This window comes from Papio anubis, chromosome 2, assembly GCF_008728515.1.
Source record: "Papio anubis isolate 15944 chromosome 2, Panubis1.0, whole genome shotgun sequence".
Classification (NCBI taxonomy): Eukaryota; Metazoa; Chordata; class Mammalia; order Primates; family Cercopithecidae; genus Papio; species Papio anubis.
Window position 1 is genome coordinate 37677185 of NC_044977.1, and position 21614 is coordinate 37698798.

A 21614-nucleotide genomic window follows, 5' to 3' on the forward strand; every position below is an offset into this window, starting at 1 on the left:
CATGCCCCTCATATCTATAGTATAAAAGATACTCTGACGATTTAAAAAGATGTACGCTACTTTCTCATCTATCTAATGTTTCTAGTAGAGCTTAGCTATTTAGACAATGAAAGGAAAATCAAAGTACACTTGACTGCATAAGTGTTGGCTTTCTTAACTATATATGAAATAGCTAGGAGAATATATGCAGTTTCCATGAAAGTTTTGAAAACCCAAACAGAAATACAAAAATGTATTCTTATTCTGGGTTACTTTGGGAGAGTTACTGATCCTCTTTGAGACTATTTTTGCATAGATAAAATAAAGATATTAATAGTACCACATATATGTTTGTCAAGATTAAATTAGCAATGATTGTACAGACTTAGAAAGTGCTATAACAAAGTGAAGGTTCAGACATAGTATCTGTTATTGATATTATTGTGGTGGATAGAACCAAAGGTGACCCCAGTGATTTCTGCCTGTTTTTGTTCATACCTTTATGGAATCCTCTTCCCTTCAGTGTGGGCAGGAGTTTTGATTTGCTTCTACCCAATATCATATAGCAGATGTGATAGGGTGTCACTCCTCCAATTATGGCACATTATGTGGCAAAGGTGATGACAGATGTCACCATCAATATTATGTTACGATTTAGAAGATTTCATTTTAGGAGACTGGCTCTAGATACTCTCTTCGTGGGCTTGAAGTAAGTGGTTGTCTTATTCCATTTTCTGTGCTTATAACAGAATACCTTAAACTGGGTAATTCATAAAAAATATGAATTTTTTTCACAGGTATGAAGACTGAGAAGCCCAAGATCAAGGGGATGCAGCTGGCGAGAGCCTTGGGTGGGACTCTGTAGAGTCCTGAGGCAGGAAAGGACATTTCATGGCAAGGGGGCTGAGCATGCTAGCTCAGGTCTCTATCTTATTCTTAGAAAGCCACCAGTTCAATTCCCATGATAACCAATTAATCCATTCATCCATTCATGAGGGTAAAGTCCTCAAGTCACAACCATCTCTTTAAAGACTCCGCCTCTCAATACTGCCACCTTCTTTCAACATGAGTTTGAGAGGGGATAAACATTCAAGCCATTGCAGTGGTCATGTTGGAAAAGCCTACATGGCAGAAACTGCAGTTCCTCTAAGACCTGAGGGCAGCCTCTAGCCAATGGTGAGAAAAAAAGCTGAGACCTTCAGTCACACTCTGTAATAAAATAAATTTTGCCAAAAACCTGAATAAACTTGAGTGTGGATTCTTTCCCAGTTGACCCTCCAAAGGAAAACATAGCCCATATGGTACCACAATTGCAACCTTGTGAAACCCAGAACAAGAACCTAGCTAAGCTATGCCCAGGCTTCTGACCTACAGAAACTGTAAGATAATAAATACGAGTTGTTTGAAGCTGCTACATCTGTGGTGATTTGTTAGACAAAAATAGACAACTGTTACAACTATGTATAGTAATATGGCAGTCAATATGATGAACATGCTTCTTCTATGAAGGAAGTACTTTTGAATTTTGGACTTTATGATTGATAAAGAGAGCTAAGAAATCTTGAATTCTCATGGACCTTCAAGGTAGAAGAGATGGTAGAAGCCGTCTGGTCCAACTCCTCCTGTCCATCATTTTTCAAATGAAACAACCAAGTTTTCAAAAAAAAAAAATTACCTGGATAAAGGTCATGTGACCAGCTCATTGTAAAGCTACAACTTAAACCTATTTTGACTTTGGACCTAATGTTTCATATCACTACACTGAATGCAAATCTGTGATTCTGAGTTAATAGCTTTTAAATCAAACATAGAGTAAATACGAATGATGACTAGATCTTAAATGATCACCTAGCTTAATTATTATTAACCAAATTCATCAGAAAGCCACTTACTGACATTCTGATATGATTTGTTTTCAAGGTAACACTGGGTTGAGGTAATTTGTCAATACCCAATTGGAAAAGAACAAAATAAAAATGTAGTAAATACAGAGCAACCAAGGCTGTGTCTGAGAGTATAAAAGCATTGAGATAAAGGGTAAAAGGTTCAGTTAATCCATGAAAATGTCACCATCCACTGGGGATCTCTATCTGAAGGTTAAGTGTCACAGACTAAGTGTCAGATGGTGCAAGCAGCCAGAATGGCTAAATCAACTCGGGTGATGAATGTGGTAACAGATGCTACAATCACATTGCTTGTATGTCCAAGACAGAAGATGGGATCAAATTAAAATAAAAATGCAATTCCAAATCTACCTATCTATCTATATCTATTAATCGTCCTCATTTCTCTTAAAAACAACATATTTTCCTTCAATTCGTACAGTGGTTGATAACCAGCTTTTCCCTATTACAACTAAAAAGGATTAAGAGATGTGATTGTCAGGCTATAAATGCAATTTTCACATAGAACATATTTTAAAATACTTGAATATATATTCTGAGAATGGGACAGAATTTTTGAAACCAGAATTATACTGGCCAAAAGTGCTATGTCTCTGTTTTTCATTTTCTCCTATTTATTCCTTCCACTATCTTGAATCCAGCTCTGATACTTACTGTATGGGTAATTTTGAAGAGTTATTTAAATGTCACACCTTTGAGTCTCTTAGTGTATATCTTGCTTGATAGAAGATTGTCTTGAAGTATAAATGGGATCAAATGTAGATAAAATATTTAGCACAAATACTGCATGAATAATTACCTTTGCCTTTTCTTCTCATTTTCCTCATGGGAAGCAATTATTTCCCAAAAGTCTTTGGGACTTTTGAATGAGAAGAAGACAGTGATTCCAAACTTATCAGACATCTTCCCATCTTTTAGATTGCCAGAACATAGAGAAGCGTTTGTTATTGGTGTGAAGCTTTAAATCCAGTCCAGCCTTGTCCTGAGGTTTACACAGTGTCTATATGGAGAGTCTGGAGTCAAGTCCATTCTGTCCAAGCATGGCAAAGGGCAAAGATCCATTCCATGCTTTAAGACAGCAAACCTTTCAGCAAATGAAGGGGAAAATAGAACTTAAATCAGAAAGGGAAAACAAATCCTCTCGTCCAGTAAATTTCTTTAATGAACAGAGTGGTTCTCCAAGACTTTCCTTCAATGTCAAAAAGCTTACTAGGATTTTTGTCCAAGTACACAAGGTCACAGCAAGTTGTTATTTCAGAAAAATTCAGAATAGAATCTCTTAGAAACAGACACAGAAAATTACACTGGCAGAAGAAATTGCTGAGCTGGCACAAAAGGTGTTTAGAAATAGTTAATGTACTCATTTATCTTTAGATCAGGTGTAGAATAGAAACAGAACCAACAGGAAAAAATGTTGTTAGTAGACCTGTCAACTATTAAGAACTGCAAATTCTGTAATTCTCTAGCTTTTTCCCATAGTCCAAATATATGAATGTATGAAAAAAAGCAGGGTAAAAGCACATGTAATTTTCCCAGTGATGTATCACAGCTTGCTCTGCCAGGAAAGGTAAGTAAATGAGCAATCTGTCAGTAAGCCCAGCATGAAATGAGGGTGGAGCTGGGATCACAAAGTAGATATGTCACATTTCAAATTCTTTAGGAAAAATGCTGGTAATACCCAAATTTAAATCTAAAAAATAAAAAAGCTCCTATTCACACATATTTTTTCTTGTACTTTTCTTTATACTTTATAACTTTCCTAGTATTCTTAGGTTTTCTACTGCACATTGTGCAGAACTCAGACATTTAAATGAACATTAAACAAAATGTAAAGTATCTGAATATATTACCTACACATTCTAATTCTCAGAATTCTAAGCATGTAGGTATTTTGAATTATTTTTTTCATTTGAATTTCTGATTCACTTCTTTTTTTAATGTTTATTTTAAGTTCAGGGGTACATATGCAGGCTTGTTATACAGGTAAACTTGGATCATGGGGGTTTGGTGTACAGACCATTTTGACACTCAGGTATTAAGTATTAAGCCTACTACCCATCAGTTACATTACCTGATCCTCTCCCTCTTCCCACCCTCCATCCTCCAAAAAGCCCCCAATATCTGTTGTTCCCTTCTATATGTCCATGTGTTCTCATCATTATCTCCCACTTATAAGTGAGAATATGTGGTATTTAGTTTTCTGTTATTACGTTAGTTTGCTAAGGATAATGACCTTTGGATCCATCTGTATTACTACAAAGGACATGACACACTCTTTTTAAAGGCTGCATAGTATTCCGTGGTGCATGTGTATGACATTTTCTTTATCCAGTCTACCACTGATGGGCATTTAGGTTGATTCCATGTCTTTGCTATTGTGAATAGTGTTGCAATGAACATATGGGTGCATGTGTCTTTATGATAGAATGATTTGTATTCTTTTGGAAATATACCCAGTAATGGGATTGCTTGGTTGAAGGGTAGTTCTGATTTTAGGTCTTTGAGGAATCACCACACTGTTTTCCACAATGGCTGAATTAATTTACACTCCCAGCAACAGTATATAAGTGTTCCTTTTTTAAAACCTTGCCAGCACCTGTTATTTTTTGACTTTTTACTAATAACAATTCTGACTGATGTAAGATGATATTTCTTTGTGGTTTTGATTTGCATTGGAAATATTCTAATATCTGAAAAGTAGATATTTCATGTTATTTGGAAAGAATGGTCATATGCTGAACTAAATTTTTACACATCAGGATCATAACCTTCAATAAATGTTTCTACTTATACATTTATTTTTGAGTTTTTCTTTTATCATTGAGCTAGTGGTTGATTTCCTACTTAGAATTTAGTTTTTTTAATGTCAATTTTTCTGGATTAAAAACTGTCTTCTCTACTATTATATTTATAATCTTTATAACTACTTTGACACATTTTCTTTCTCTTCTTTCTGTATCTCTTTTTATATTCCATTTCTAGATCTTATTTTCTATGTTTGTCCACTGAGTGTATTATTTAGTCTCTTTCTCTTCTGGAAAAATTCCCAGAAAGCATTTTTTTTTCTTTCTATAACTGCTATTGTGAGACTGAGAAGGAGAAAATGGCAAGAGGGCATACCTTGCTGCTCTCAGAACTGCGGAGATAGTTGCGGGATTTATTCCCATTTCTTTAGATGAAAGTGAGGGTGGGGTAAGTGTGGCCAGTGGAGCCCACATTTTTGTTCATCCATAGAACTCTACATTTGGTGTTTTGTTTAAGTGTGGGTGTAAGGATTGCTATAGATGGCATAGGAAATTACCTAGTCCATATAGGGGAGTAATTAGATTGCATTACCTATGTGGCATTTAAATAAATTGGAATTTGTTGATAGACTATATAAACAGACATAAATCTATACTTTCTAATCTATTAAGTAATTAAACACAATCCATGTGTAAATGACTATTTCATATGCAGTGTGACTTCTGCAAACTTAGTTTTTCAGAGTGTATGACTTTCTCACATTAAACTCTCTCAAATAGATTTTCACGATCTCCAGACTCTGAAGCATAAATCAGAAATCTGTTCTTCTAGCTCAGTGCTTCACGAACACTCTGTGACTGTCAGATTTCTCTGCTAGCAGCTTTAGTTACCATAGCTTCTCAAGCCATCCATTTTTTTCATGTTCCTCTGCAGAGCAATGAACAATAGGCCTTCTGTTCTCCTTTCTGTTCTATCACTTATTTAAGGTTGGCCTACAAAATGTTAAAAGTTTAATTCTGAGTCAGGTGCTCAGTGAACGTCTCAGGAAGTGTTAGATACACTGTAAATATATGTTGGTTGAGTCTATAAATGTAAAATGAAATGGAGGAATGAGATTACATCTAGATATATTGAGGCAAAACATAAGTCTGAAATATCTTGAGACATGAGGCCAGGCTTTCTGAAATGTTACTTTTTGGTAGTACTAAAATGCAATCATAGAAATTAAGCAGAGGAAACCTGTAATAATGATTTGGTGCTTATCCAGCACTTCCTTTATTCACAGATCCCAAAGGATTTAACGTACTATTTAATCTTCTCAGGTCTGCTCTTTTTCTTTTTAGTTTTACTTTTCTCTCTCCAGTCATGAAAACTTAAAAAAAAATTAATTTTTCATTAAATTGATTGAATGATATTAGATTGAATGATATTAGAATTAAATAGTGAAATTCCATAATAGTAAAAAGATAGAAGTCATTAGTAGAAGTTCTTTGCTATAATCAAGGCCAGTCCTATGGGTACACTGGTGACCTAAATGTAAGAAGGCCTATGGCTCCTTTTTGACTTTTTACTTGATGACTTCTCTTAATCCCCAACTCCTAACACACACACTCACATACACCTCTTTCTGGTACCTACGATTTAGGATCTCTGAATTTCTGAATCTCAACTAAAATAAAGTTCAGAAAATACTTAGATAAATCTAATTACATTAAAGCTGAATGGCTGATAAAGCTTAACTTGCTTTACTAGGGGAGACTACCAGGCATATCTACATTTTATTTTGAAGATGTTATTTTAGGGTCTGGAGTAGGTAAAGCATTTTCTCAGGTCCTTAAATGATACCATTTATCTTTTCCATCACAGATCCACCATGGTTGTTCAGGGTTTAATTTGTTTTAAACAAGGTAAATGTCCTTATATGGTACCTATATAAAAGACATTAAGATGATATATGAGACCCTTGCTCAAAAAAAAAAAAAAAAAAAAGACAGTAAGATGATATAATCTCCCAGCAAGTAATCACATATGCTGATTTAAATCTGTCATTTTTAATTCTTAATTATTAACAACACCTTGTTTCACTCTAAAAGTATCCTATACTGGACAATAAATTAAATGTCAACCTACGAATAAACTGAAAGTTTGATTGCTGTGTGCATGGCCATCAGTTGCCTACCCTTTAACCTTCTTGCTCTCCCCTGCATAACAATGGAAGTTTCTTAACGGAAGTGTCTCACAGCTCTCATATCATTGCTGGTAAGCATAGAATCCCCTTCCCATTTTCCCCCTACTTACTACATTTTCTCATTTCACCCTAGACATTTATACCTCTCAGCTCCTCTTCAATTCCCAAGAAATCGGGGGAAATAAAAGACAAAGAAAGAGGTTCACAGAGAAGACTTGGTATTAGATGAAATTAAAGTAACTGAAAATTTAACACCCATTTTATTTCCCTGTTACCCTGTTTGGTACCTGATTCTCTATCCCCAACAAATCTGTTTTCAAAAAGTATCCATAATTTGATCGATATCTCAATTGCCCTGATTCGATTATATGAATGTATTAAATTATCACATGTACCCCCAATCATGTACACATCTAATATGTATCAATAAAACATTTAAAAGATCTATTAAAAATAGTACTTAATACAATCAATTTTTCATATTGTTATTTAGTTCTTTCTATATACATGTATATACATATATATTACATATAAAATTTATATGTAAAATTTAAAAATGCCAGTTGGTGACAAGACAAAAAAAAATGCCAGGTGGTGATAAGTTACCTGAAAATAACAAATCAGGATAGTAAGATAAAATATGCCAGTATCCTTTTGATTTGCTGGTTAGAAAAGGCCTCTGTGGAAAACTGGTATTTGAGTTGCACTCAAATGATGAGAAAGCATCAGTCATGAAAAGATCCAAGTAGATATTTAGGGCAGAAAAAATTACAGAAAAGAAAGAGAATACAGAGAACATAGAGAGCCAAGTACAGGATTCCTCTGTAGAAGTGACCATCCTTGGCATCCAGATGGAACCAGCTAGGCCAAGGACCCTCCATAGGTTCTGTAGACTAAGATGGACAAAACTCAGTTCCATGAACTCTGCATTATCACAACTCTGCATCACCAATTTCAGGAGAATCAAAACCAAATGCAAGCAAAAAAGTATTTTGGTGGGGAGGAATTCTGATTTACCTTGAAAAGACTGACTTGAAGACACTTCATTCAAAGAGACCTGGACAAGAGAAGCACGTGGACCAGCTCTGAAGTCGCAGCTAACATGAACAAACATCAAATCCTTGAGTACAGCAGGAGGCAGCCTTTGGAGTGCTTTGCAGAGAGGACCCACCCTCTGGATGACCCTTGAGATTGCCACCTGTGTCCTATGTGAACACATCTCCTCTGGCACTTTTCTCCTTCTTTCACTCTCTAGCAATCTGCTCCAGCACTTCTCTTCTCTCCAGTCGTTCTCCTGCCCCTCCCAAACTTGTTTGTCATAAAGGTTTAGTATTTCCATGGTGAGGAACTTTTGAATACATTTGTTTTATAGTATTTTTTTGTTTTCAGAAGATTGTTTTTATCCGTATCAGCAAACTAGAATATTTAAGAGTTGTCAGGAGGATTTGGAAAAAGTCTTGTCATACAGAGCCAGATGTCAAAATGACATTTGAGAAAATTGAATTCTACCTGTGTAGAATTTATTATGCGTTTTCTATTCATGTAATATTATTTTATTTTCTCATTTTGTGTGTGTTCTCTTACTGGCTGGATACATTCAAATGCAGCCAAATCCAGGCTACCAAAATATTTGTTAAATCTGTCTGTTCCTTTCAAGTTATATTGCTCCATAGGAAGCAATGCACTTCTAATTGTGTGACACTTATACACCATCATTTACTAGCCAAAACAAATTTTTATAACCCACTTTTTGGTCTTGACCTATGTGACTATATTTGGAGACAGCCTTCTTCTTAACTCATTTGAAGAGCCAGGGATGAAATAAATATGCTAGCTTTTCATGATTGCCCAAGATGTATTACTTCTAAATGACATAAATATCAATAATTCCTGTAAATGAAATAGAAAGTCAAGTGGAGAACTAAAGTGGTCTGACTCATTAAATGGAAAACAGACTCTCTTAAAGGCATATGGAAAGTAACAGGTCATTTGTACTCTAGGAGCTCCTCAACCTACCAAGTTCATCAGAGATATAATCTTGTATCTGGTGGTTAATTAGAGTCAAACAGTTGAAATAGGAAGATATGACTGTTGATACTATGCTGCAGATTCATATTTGTATAAGAATCATTTTGTGAACAGGCCTGGGAACTTAATTTGAAATATTATTCCTATGGGAAAATGTATTCCAAGTTCTAAACTGCCTTCCAAATTAATTTGTGCTGTGAACGAGATTTGCAAATTAGAGGCTTATAAGGACAGAATGTGTCTTAGCTCTTCCTCCTCTCATTGCAAATGACTTGTTTTCTTATCCTGTTTGTGAAATAACCGTTCACTTACTGCAATTAGTTCACAATTTCTTCTGTGTACATTTGGATGAGTGCTTTTGTATAGTCTACTTTTTCTATAACTGTCATTTTTACTATGATATGTTTCTCAATGTCTACGGTTTTGAAAGGTCTTCTGATGAATGACATATGCTCCAGTGTTTTATTCACATATTCTACATAATGGTGGAGCTACATGGTTATATAATTGAACTTTACTTTGGCACTCTCTCTCATTCTCTCTCTTCCCACTTCCCCTCTCATCTTCCTCTCTCTCCTATGTAGTACCACACATAAATATGAAATAATAAGATCATGTTTTTGTGGGTGTACTTATCTTTCCTTAATTATCACATATGGACTCTTGGACTTATTTTGAGTACTTCTGCTTTTCATGCCCTAGGACAGTAGTGAGAAATTCAAGTGTTTTCTTCTGACTTTCTCTTTTCTGTCTGGCATTCTTTTTTGGTTTATTTCCTTGTCCACTAAATACCCTCACTTTCCTAACATCCCATCATTTGTGTTCCTTCTCTCTTTACCACCATTAATGTTCAATAAACTATTCACTTATATGTGGAGGAAAATATATCTACCTGGCTACAAATTTTCCTTTAGAAGACGTACAAACCTTCGTTTAGAAGAAATATATACACACACACACATTTTGTGGGTGTACTTATTTTTCCTTAATGATCATATACAGACTTTTGGACTTATTTTGAGTACTTCTGCTCATATATATGTGTGTGTGTGTGTATACATATATACACCTAGTATTATATATTATATATATCTCTCTCTAAAATGCTAGGATATATATCTCTCCACAATACTATATATATATAAAATTTTTTCCCACAGTTTTTTTTTTTTTTTTCCCCACAGTTTAGCCTATGAAAATCAACTTTGTTACTACTTTTTCCTAGATCACTTTGCTATAACCAGATATTCGATAGCCTACTGTTCTCGGATTTTTCTGTTTCCCTGGTTACCAAACAGGGGCATGACTGATCTTTCATATCTCCGATACTGTTATACTCTCTATATTAACTTCTCTAGCTGAAATCTTCTCTAGTTGAATCTCTCCTTCTCCCTAGAAACTGCAGTCTTTAAATGTCTTACCACATTTCCCTCTACTCATTACATATCACAAACTCTTTTTCTATGTTTGAAATACCTACAAATAGTATGTTCATACTTTGCTTTTCCAATATATTCAGTTAATCATTCTAACCTTTTTCTCTTCCTGCCAAATTGAGAAACGGTAGAACAAAATTTTACTCACGCCCACCTACACACACCCCTCAAGAGTTCTGTGTGTGCTTACTCTGCGCTCTGTTCTGAACAAGATTCTATAGGGGGTAAATAACAAAAGCTACCATAGCCCCTGTCCTTTAAAAAATGCCAATTCAGGAAAACAGTGCATACAGATTTAAAACAATTGAAGGACAATGAAATGCTGTATGTAATTAAAAGCTAAGAAAATTATTGTCCATTCTTAATAGAACTACTTAAAAATCTGCTTTTATCTGATGTGACCAAGTGGGTAAACACACCAGTCTCAAACCATCATAAAGAGTCAACTCATGTGGTTACAAGTTTGGCCAATTTCAGTTTGTCTGATTCTCTATAGTTGCCCATATAGTTACACTGCAGAGATTTGAAAATGCCCCAGGTGACTGAATGTAACATTTTGTGCATTCTTGGGTATGATTCCTCCACATTGCTAGATAGATTCACCTAAGTTTAACCAGTTAGGGTGGGATGCCTTGAGAATTGTTTAAAGCAAAGCTGAGGAGCCTGAAAAAAAGAAGTCTCAAGGCATGAAAGAGACAGAAAAGCAAGTTGGTCACTAGCATTGCTTAGGGAGTAGGTGCAAACCTACTAGGTCCAATTGTCACATCTTCTCTTCTACCCTTCTTGGCAGAGCATGAAGAAAGTTCTACGTTGTCTTCCTTTCCATATCCTGGGCGGTTCCTGCCGAATGATGCTCCCCCTAGAGCTGTGCAATAAGGCAGCCTAGCTAGTAGCTGCTCTTCACTCAAGAAGGCGAAGCAGATCAAAATTAGGCTCTGTACTAAATTCTGAGGACCATTTTTCTCTTTGCACCAAACATTATCCTGCTTTCAGTGGCATGTGCCCTGAGGATCATTTTGGCATCAGTGATAAGGTGTGATAGTGAGTCAATGGTACCACTGCAGGGACACCACAACTTTGTTGTTATGCACATTAAGAAGCATTTGGTGGGAATTCAAGATGCAATCTAGACCTATAGAAAAGAGGCTCTTTTTTAGATAACTAAATTTTATTTTCAAGAATAACCTCTGTCTGCTTGGACAATACTCAGAACAACTGAGACACTCAGAATAGTACGTAAGGTAAACAAATCAATAGCACAGATAAAAGCAACCTCAGCTATTAATACTATCTTTACTCATAACTCGGTGATGGGTCAGTCTTTTCCTATACATATTTAAGGGCATGGCTTTCTCTGTAAGTTTATCAAGTGCAACATTAACTCACCATACATTCTTTTCAAGTCTATCTCACTCTTTAAAATTTCTAAGTTTACTAAAGCAAAACAGAGAAGTGAAACTTTGAGAGGATCCATGTCTGTTTCTCAAAGATCCACTTCTACCTCTCAGACATCCATGTCTGTTTCTCTGGTATGTTAGCATTTCCAAACTGCACGCAGGCTTTATCATCTTCAGAACAACTTAAATATTTACAAACTACATCCAACTCCCTCTGCTACTCACCTCTCTCCAAGTTTGACCAACTTCCACAAAACTACAATTACAAACTTCAGGCCTAATATACTTCACCAGGAACCCAGAGTTGAAGTGCAACCAGTCATCTTAGCTGGAGTCCATCAAACTAGGTCAGATTGGCAAACAGGTTTGGTTTAGCATGCTGTTAGGTGATGACTACCTAAACAGCTAAGCTGAGAAAAAGTCAGAGACCAAGTCCAAGTGCAGAGGAAATAAGTGCCAGTGTTACTTCCCAGGAATACATTTTAAGGTTTATCTTTTTAGAAAGAACTAGATTACATACCCATATGTTGAGGGAAAAACAATATTACAGAATAATGTAAAGGAAGTGAAATTGTTAATGACCATTATTAAACACACTTAAAAACTCAGGGAGACACATTGCCTCAGTCTCTATTTGCCTAATGGCAGGACTTAAATTCTTTCCTGTTGATGACAGCACTTGCTTACCTGCTGAGAAAAGGCACCATCAGCAACCAGAGAACTCTGGGAAGAGATTTTATTAGCTTTCTACATATTCCGACCTTTTCAAAGACTGCTGCTTTTCTCTTCTTTATCTTGTAATTATAGGATTTATTGAGTTTTGTTAAAATACTATTTAAGCAAGGACCCTAAATCCCTGCCTTGAGAGAGGGATACTTTGGAGCTGAGTTTTCCCCTGCATGACGGATACAATGCATCTCAGTAAACTGCTAGTTGTTCTCTTGTTAATTTAACTTTTATTTTCAAGAGAGTGAATCAACTAAGAATTTATAAGGGTTAAAAATAATTTATAATTTTTTCCCTTCAAATATGAAAAAATAAATGTAGAAAGATTGAGAAAAACGGGAAAAATCTCCATTCAGTTACCATGAATAAACAAGTGATTCAGAAAGTCAGGATCATCATTGGGTATTTAAACCACTAGGTCAAAGTTTGTTGGGGATCGGCACATGGAAACAGTGATAAAATATCACCCTAAAGTTTGCTTTACCAATATTGATGGTGGAAGATATTTGTATAGTGAAGAGATCTAGCAGTCATGATTTTAGCCAAATGAGCAAATTAAGCATCACTGAGAGTGGGATAACCTGCAGTAATATGCCTCTTACTTGGATTTAATATAAAGGATTCAGCACCATCCAGGAAGTATTCTTGCCAAAAAAAGTTTAACATGATTTAATTAAGCTTTGAGACAAGACATTCCATTTACAGGAAATACCAGAAGATAGAGGAACAAGTTAAAAGACACCACCAGAAACAGATCAATGAAGAAAGTGGTATGTCACAAGATAATTCATCTAGTCTCTTAAAAAAAAAAAAGTAATTTTTTTAGGAAACAGGATTGAGGACTTGCCTAGATTAAAAAAGAAAAAAGAAATATAATTAGAAAAGTTACCAGTTGGAGAAAAATAGTTATAAAAATATTAATGAGACAATTGCAGGAGTCGAATACACAGTATAGATGCTTTAAGGAAGTATTATTTTATTTATATTTTTAGATTTTATAATAGTGAATTTGCCATTATTAAGAGATGCTTGGTAAACATGTAGTGCTATCTATCTCATAGAAAAGCAACATTGGTGGTAATTATGTCAAAATATTAATTACTGAATTTTGGTGGTGAGTATAGAGGTGATCATGATTTGATTCTTTCAATTTTTTTGTGTTTTTGAAAAAATGTAAAATAAAAAGCAAAAAATGAAACAAAGTAATATAACATTAGTTTCTTAAGCTGAATACAAAAGCCCTGAGCACAAAGAAAAATGTTTAGATTCATGGAGGCCTATTATCTTCTCAGGAAGACACATTGCTCCATATATGGTGCTAGACTTCTTTGTCCATTCTCTGTCCCTGATGACTACTTCCATCTTTCTGCCAGTGATAAAATACTAGGGGCTTTGATCCTTGCCTCATTAAATAGAGAATATTCTCACTCCACTCTGACCTGTGCTGGGACCAGTTTAAGGAGTAATCTGTCATAAGATCATTAACACAGCAACCGGCTAAGAAGGTGAAGATACTCATCCAAAATTAATTTCTTGACCTTTTCCACAAGGACCTAGGAAGACATATTTTAGCGTTCATAACTGGGGGAACAGCTCCACTTATATACTGTGTTTCCCAAATGTGGTAATTACAGAAACAGAGCCAAGAAGAAGGGATGCAAGGGGCAATCAACGTTTCAGGAATCCTCTCACTAAGGGAATGTCTCAGGTTACATGTGAAGGATTGGTTTGGAGTGAAGCAAAGGAGGCTACTACTCAACAGCTCATGTATGGCCTCAGACAACTTAAAGCTTCAAAAATCTTGTAGAAACAGGTTCTGGTTGCAAAGCATTTCAGAAGAATTACTGGGTAATTCAAGTCACTATGGGGGGCAATGTCAAATGATTCAACCTTAATTCAGCACAGCAAGTGCTATCTAATAAATGAGACAATGCGTTACTTTAATCATGGTCAAAGGCAAAGATAAATACAAAGCCAAACATTTAGCAAACGCCAGTAAACTCTGAGTCAGAAAGGCAAATCCTCAGATTCATGAGTAACCTTTACTGGGAACTCAGTGATGTCATTTTGAAGGTGAAATAGATATAATAAGAAATCCTCTGATCCTCAGAAAAACGCATTTAAAAAAGAAAACCAATACTTATCTGCTCTCCCCTCTCATCTCTTTGCAATCTCCAAGGTGTAGACAGCTCTGGGACTACATTTAAGGGCCAGTAAAGGTTCACATTAATTTCTTTTTTAATTTATCTGATTGTTTTTAAACTTTAACCTTTCCAATGATTGCTAATATGGAATGAAGTTACGACTTTGCAGCATCTTTGCCACATAGCCAGTGCGACACATTTTGAGAGGGGACAAGAAGTCACAAAAATCATGGTGTGAATTATCTAAAATGTTTTTTGAATGATGCCATGGCTTCATCATCACTCTGTCCTTTTGGAGATCAAATTTAATACATTGATTTCCAGGTACTGGTTAATCACTAGGCAAAATATAATCTATAAAAAGTGAAGGTACGTGAATATAACCTAGTATATAAGAAATATTCTGGCCGGGCGCGGTGCCTCACGTCTGTAATCCCAGCACTTTGGGAGGCCGAGGCGGGTGGATCATGAGGTCAGGAGATCGAGACCATCCTGGCTAACACGGTGAAACCCCGTCTCTACCAAAAATACAAAAAATTAGCGGGGCATGGTGGTGGGGACCTGTCGTCCCAGCTACTCGGGAGGCTGAGGCAGGAGAATGGCGTGAACCTGGGAGGCGGAGCTTGCAGTGAGCCGAGATCGCACCACTGTACTCCAGCCTGGGCGACAGAGCGAGACTCCGTCTCAAAAAAAAAACAACAACAAAAAAGAAATGTTCTGTAAATATTACAGTTCATTTAAATTAAACTTGAATTGGATAAGAGAGTGGGTAAATAGTTCTTTGCTAATTCTTGTGCTAGGGCTGGGTTGCAATGATGCAATATTCTCTACCTTATCAATTTGTTTTGAGGAATAAGAGATACTGGCCAAATAGTTCATTTAGTTCATATGAACTATTGTACCTTCTAATCCTTCACAGTAAAGTGATGAAATATGTATTATATTCCCCATTGCAATTATGAGAAAATTGAGGCTTAGAACAAAAAGGTTAAGCAACTTCCCCAAGGTTATACAGGTATGTACTGATAGAGGTAGAATTCAGATCCCAATCTTTGCGAATTCACATTAAGGTTAAAATTCTCCATTTATCAAAAAGTATTTCCCCAGAGATCTCTCATAGTGTCTTAATCCCACCACGATAAAAGGGCACTACAATATCGTCCATTAATATTAGCTTATCACACAAGCTGCAAATGCCCTACTGAAAGCAGCTGTGGGAAAGCTATGTGTTGCTCCTGAGTAGAGATTTCAGAAGCCTCTAGATATACATAGGGTGGAAAGATTAGAAAGATTTTTTTCAGAAGAAGGTCTTGGAGGTTTTCGAGTTGATGACTGGGGGAAAGGGAGGGAGGAAGGTGATGGTAATGAGGATGAAAAGGCAGGAATTCATGGGAAGAATGCAATGCATTCTAAAGACAGAGCCGACATTTTTGCTCATTTTCATATTTTTTAGCCTGAACTCTGATTAGACTCATGGATCACCAACCATATCATCGCTACTGTCACCAAATTGTGTCTTTTTATATTATAAAAGTTGGCCAAACTCATTTAAAATTTTAGAAAATGCAGCATTTAGAAAAATATGAAGAAAAAAATATATATTCTCTGCCAAAATATGACAACTGTTAACATTTTGGTTTATTTCCTTCCAGCTTTCTTCCCCCTATGCTTATAATTTGGAAATTTTGAAAAACAGTTGAAATGATAAAACATGCACACATTTGAATCTTGTTTTATGTTACATTATAAGCATTCCCCATGTTATTTCTCTATAGGATTTAACAGTGTAAGATCATTGCCAAGTTATATATATACATATACATATAACTTGCTTCTTTCTTTTTTACTCATTCTCTGTTGGTTTTTGTTTTTGTTTTGTTTCCTCCAAAAGCAGCAGTCGGGACATTATAAAGTATTGAGAAAACAGTCTATATCACAAGGGGCCTGGGAACAGGGTCACAATCTCACAACCTATGATTATTTTGTGCTAGAGATCACTTTCATGACCACCCATTTTTCTTTATCTTACTCTTCTAAAGGCTAACCTGGGAAAAAAATGAAAAATAGCATAAAATTAAAATGTCTGAGACCATACCTCTGGCATATTGCATTTAGCTTCCTCTAGGGGAAGAATACATTATTCATTCTACTAAAACCACCTGGGATGTCTGGGCCATAATCCTCTGGAATATGAACAGAAGGTCAAAATATTATAACTCAATCATTATTCAATCTTTGAAATAAGAGAGAATTATAAATCCATGCTGATATTAGTACTGTATTATCAAATACAGTTAGTAAAGTCAAATACAAATTAGTAAAGTCACTTCCAATGATCTATTTACCATTTTGATTGTGTTTCTCATTATAGGTGAATACTAAATAAGCAAATAGGCACAATACAACAGTAAGACTTGTGTTGCTTTAGATACAATGGAAAAGGTGATTGCAATATTTAAAAGAGCTAACATATATTGATTGAAATAAAACATTTATCTGAAATGTAACCTAGGTCTTGCAACAGAAATCAACATTATTGACGTGTTTTATTGCTATTATTGTTTACTTTTAGTTTATTTTTGGTTTTGCTTTTTGATAATGACACAAAGTTAATACAAAATAATCAGACTTTACTCTTGCCTCTTTAGAATATATGAGAGAGATCTTTAAATCTTTGAATTACACAACAAAACTGAGAGATGAAAAATTATTAAGGTTTTCTACACATTAATATTGGAAGGTTCATCTCCATAAACATAAATGTGGAAAAAGAGAATATCATTACATGTATCCAAATGCATTATATGAATATGTAGATTTACAAAATAGATAATTTAGAAATGCTTGCTCAGTTTGTGAAGGTCTACGTTTTTTAAAAAAGAGAATATTTCTTTAGATATTCATTTCCATTATAAAATGCAAAATATAATACAACACATACAAAATTTCAGTATGAATTTCAAAAACATGCCTATGGAAAAAAGCAGGCTACATATGCAGTGTATGTAACATGTTGCAGCCTAAATAAACTTCTAGAACTCTGTTCATATAACCCCATGACTACACTAAAACTGATAATTTTACCTATTAATTATGCTATAAATTCCAATGTATGATATTAACGGCCAAAATATAGTACATATCATGCAGCCCTATGCAAAAAATGCCAGGTGTCCACTCAGAATATACTAAGGGCATGCTCTAGTCCAGAAAGGTTTTTTGTTCACACATTCTTGTAGCATACTTCTATGATCCATTAATATCCACAATGAATTAGCAACCTCAGAACACTAACCATAAGCCCAGTGGTTGTCAACATTCAAGTGTGTGTGAGTGGTAGCGTTTAATGATGAAAGAGGGAAGGACGGATGTACCAAAATCAGGTGTGGACATTAAAAAGAGTCTTCTAGACCTTACTCCCTTGCTTTCATATGTCAGGTAAGGTGGAAGGGATCATGAATACCCATTGCATTTATATTGTTAAAAATCTCATAGATAATTATGATTAATTTCCTTCAACAAGTACGATTGCCTTAAACATCTAATAAAATGCATGTGAACAAGTCTTTAGGAATTGAGTTTAAGATAATGTGCTTGTATTACAAAGTCTTACTAGTTGTGAAACCTCGACCATATTTCTTAGTATCTTTATGCCTTGGCTTCTTATCTGTAAAATACAAGTGCTTTTTACTTTTGAATTGTTTCCAGAATTAAATACATGTACATTTAGAAATATAGAACAATGCTTAGCACACCGTTAGTATACCATTTATACTGTTATTACATTTAATTTTACAAAATGTTCACTACCTAGTGAGGAGACAAAAAGGCTCAGGTTCCTTTCAAAATTGGTCATCTGTCAAATGTAAATCTTCAGTTGAAACCACTTTAATGGATGTGAGATGCAAAATTCTCCCAAGCACCTGGTCCTAGATGTCTCATTCGCACCACAGGCCGAACTCTGCCTCCACCTAAAGACAATCTTTACCTAGTTATCCAAGCCATTGACCTGTAGATCTCCTGCACCCTTCCTTCTCCTCCAAATTACAATATTTAATGTTATCAGGCTCTCTTGATTCTGGATTCTAAATATCTCCTGAATTTATACCCTTTTCACGTCTTCTACTACCATGGTGTTAGGTCATCGTTTTTCTCATTTGAATTCCAGTCTTATCTTTTCACCTGGTCTTTTTTCCATGACTGTAAGACCCCTTTGTTTAATCAGTGTTTGCCAGGGCCCATGGAAAGAGGGAAGAGTTGACCACAAAGGGGTAACATGAGGAAATGCTAGGAAGGTCTAGGGACTGATCAATATCTTAATTGTGGGCTTAGTTACCATGACTACTTGCATTCATCAAACAGTACACCAAAGAGAGCAAATTTTACCATGGGCAAAATTTAGAAAGGAAAAAAAAATAAAACAAAACAAAAAAACCCCACAAAATTACCTTCCCTTAATTTCTAATGCTTATACAACAAAAAACATCTGAATGTGGTCTAGTAGGCCTTTCATAATCTGGCTTCTCCTGGTACATCTTGTACTAGTCTCTCTCCCTCTATCTGCACAGAACTTTCTCTGCACAGTACTTGTACTCATCTTCATTCTACACCTTCAATGCAATTCTTTTCATCCCAGAGTATTCATGGCTGTCCAGAACGTTCTTCTCTGCTTCCCTCCACCTTTTACCTAGTTAACTACGACACGTCCATTAGACTGTAGTTCAAATGTCATATCCTCGAGGACATCATGCAAATAAATCTCAAGCAATATCACATGAAGAAGAATTTTGGGCCCAAAAGAGTAAAAGCTATAAACAAAAGCAAACGATGGGACAGGTGAATAGGTGTTACGGAAAGAATGGACTATCTAAAATATTTTGTATAAGATATATATCAATATGCAATGGGTTAGAACTTTTTTTATCCTAAAAAAAGTACTGGTTTTCTCTGGACTTCTATCAGTCCTAATGGCACCTTGTGTTACTCTTCACGGGATTTATCACAGTGTGTAATCATATAATCTGTGTGTGTGTGTCTTTAGTGGCCCATTTCCACCATGATCTCACAGGCTCTATAAAAGCAGGGACAATAAATAGATACTGTCCCACCATTATGTCCTTCCAGTTTCTAGCACAGAGCTTAATCAGATACATAATAAATAATGGAATGAATGAATTGTGAGTGATGTTTCCAAAAAATTAGTACAAAGCTGATACTACTCAATGACTTCCCTTGGTTTTCCTCAGCTTCTCAGTCGGAACCTACCCAATGCTTGGTACTCTAACAGTCTCTAAACCTCTGTTTTATTTTTCCCTCTGCATGATATTTTTCTTTAACCCTTAATGGAAGCTCAAAATGACCGTCCCTAATGATAACCACGTCCTAATCTCTAGTATCTGTAAATGTTACTTAATACAGGAAAAAAAGAAAGAGAGAGAGAGATGAAAAAGGAAGAGAGAGAGGGGGTAGGAGAGAGGGAGGGAAGGAGGGAGGAAGGAAGGAAGGGAGAAAGGAAGGAAAAAAGGGAGGAAGGAATGGAGGGAGGAAGAAAGGAAGGGAGGAAGGGAGGGAAGAAGGGAGGGAGTTTTTCCAGCCTTGAGTAAGTTAAAGGTTCTGAGATGAGACTATTCTGGTTTATCCGGCTGAGTCCTAGGTTCAGTTGCATGCACCCTTACAAAAGGGAGGAAGAGGGAAATTTCATACCTACAGAGAAGGCCATGTGAAGAGAGAGGCAGGGATTGAAGCAATGCAGCTATAAGTCAAGGAACTACTGCAGCCATATGAGGCCAGAAGAAGCAAGAAAACAGATTTTCCCAGAACAGCCCCAGAGGATGTGCAGCCCTGCCAACACCTTGATTTTACCACAGTCGTACTGATTTTACAATTCTAGCTTTCAGAACTGTGAGAGAATAAATTTCTGTTGTTTTAACCTACCTAGTTTGTAGTTAATGTGTTATAGCAGCCATCAGAAACTAATAGAACTCCCAGTCCCTTACTTCCCTGAATGTTGTATTTTTGGCTGTTTCAAGACCCAGAAAATTGTTACCTCTATTAGTTATACACTCCCCTCCTTTCCTCTTTCTTTTTTAAGACTGTGGTTCCCATCTCTCCTCACAGTATCCCATGTTAGCATCTATCATAGTACCTTGAAATTGTCCCTTTGTCTTTCCCCCTTTCCCAGTATGAAAGTGCCTTGAGTTTAGTAACTCCGTGTTATCTCTGTCTCCAGTGTTCAGCAATTTCTAAAGCACAGGAGGAAATTTCATTGGTGATGAGAGATAGAATTCTAATACAGCTTCTACAAAGAGGCCAGGAACAATTGCCTAGAAAATTTCGTTCTCCACAAAACTACTTTTGAGAGAAAAAGAAAACAGCATTAAAGAATTAATTTATTTGATCTATGAGACACCTCACTATAATGGAAAGAAGATGGTTTCTAAATTTAGGCAGATCTGAATTTTGATCCTGACTCAATTAGAAATTGCATGGTCTTGGAAAAAGTAGTCAGTCTTTCTGTATATTGCATTCCCCAGCTTATATGAGTACACTAATTCTTATATTGCTGTGTTATGGTAAATATTGCTTGAAATAGCTCATAAGAATACTTTTATGAAATGCTTGGTGTCTAATAAGTTATTCTTAATAAGCCCCAAAACATATTGATGTCCTCTTACTTCCTGTTAGCTTTCTAAATGCATCTTGCTTAACAGTGATTTATTCAGAGAAACAACTTTGACTAAACTATCTAAATTAGCATCCCTGTAGCTCCCTACTACCCTGGTACTTTCTCATCATTCAGCCCATTTTGCAGCTCTTACCTAATTTGAATTGCAGTGTATGTATGTGTTCATGTGTGTGTGTGTGTGTGTGTGCGCGCGGATTGTCTGTCCTCCGCCCTCAAATATAAGTTCTCATGAGGACAGAGACTTTTCTGCCTGTTTTCATTTGTGCATCCTCAGATCCTAGGAGTACCAAATAAATATGCTTGGATCAATACATCACTTGGAATGGGTAGACGAATTTTTCTCAGTTAGTTGTTCATAGCTCTACTTCATTTTACTGTGGAG

At 35.8% G+C, this 21614-nt stretch overlaps 1 long non-coding RNA gene across 2 annotated transcripts in view; it reads right to left on the minus strand.

Moving 5' to 3' along the window:
* LOC101017435 overlaps positions 1 to 21614 on the minus strand; it is a 664168-nt gene that overhangs the window by 466588 nt on the left and 175966 nt on the right. The window lies entirely within an intron of this gene.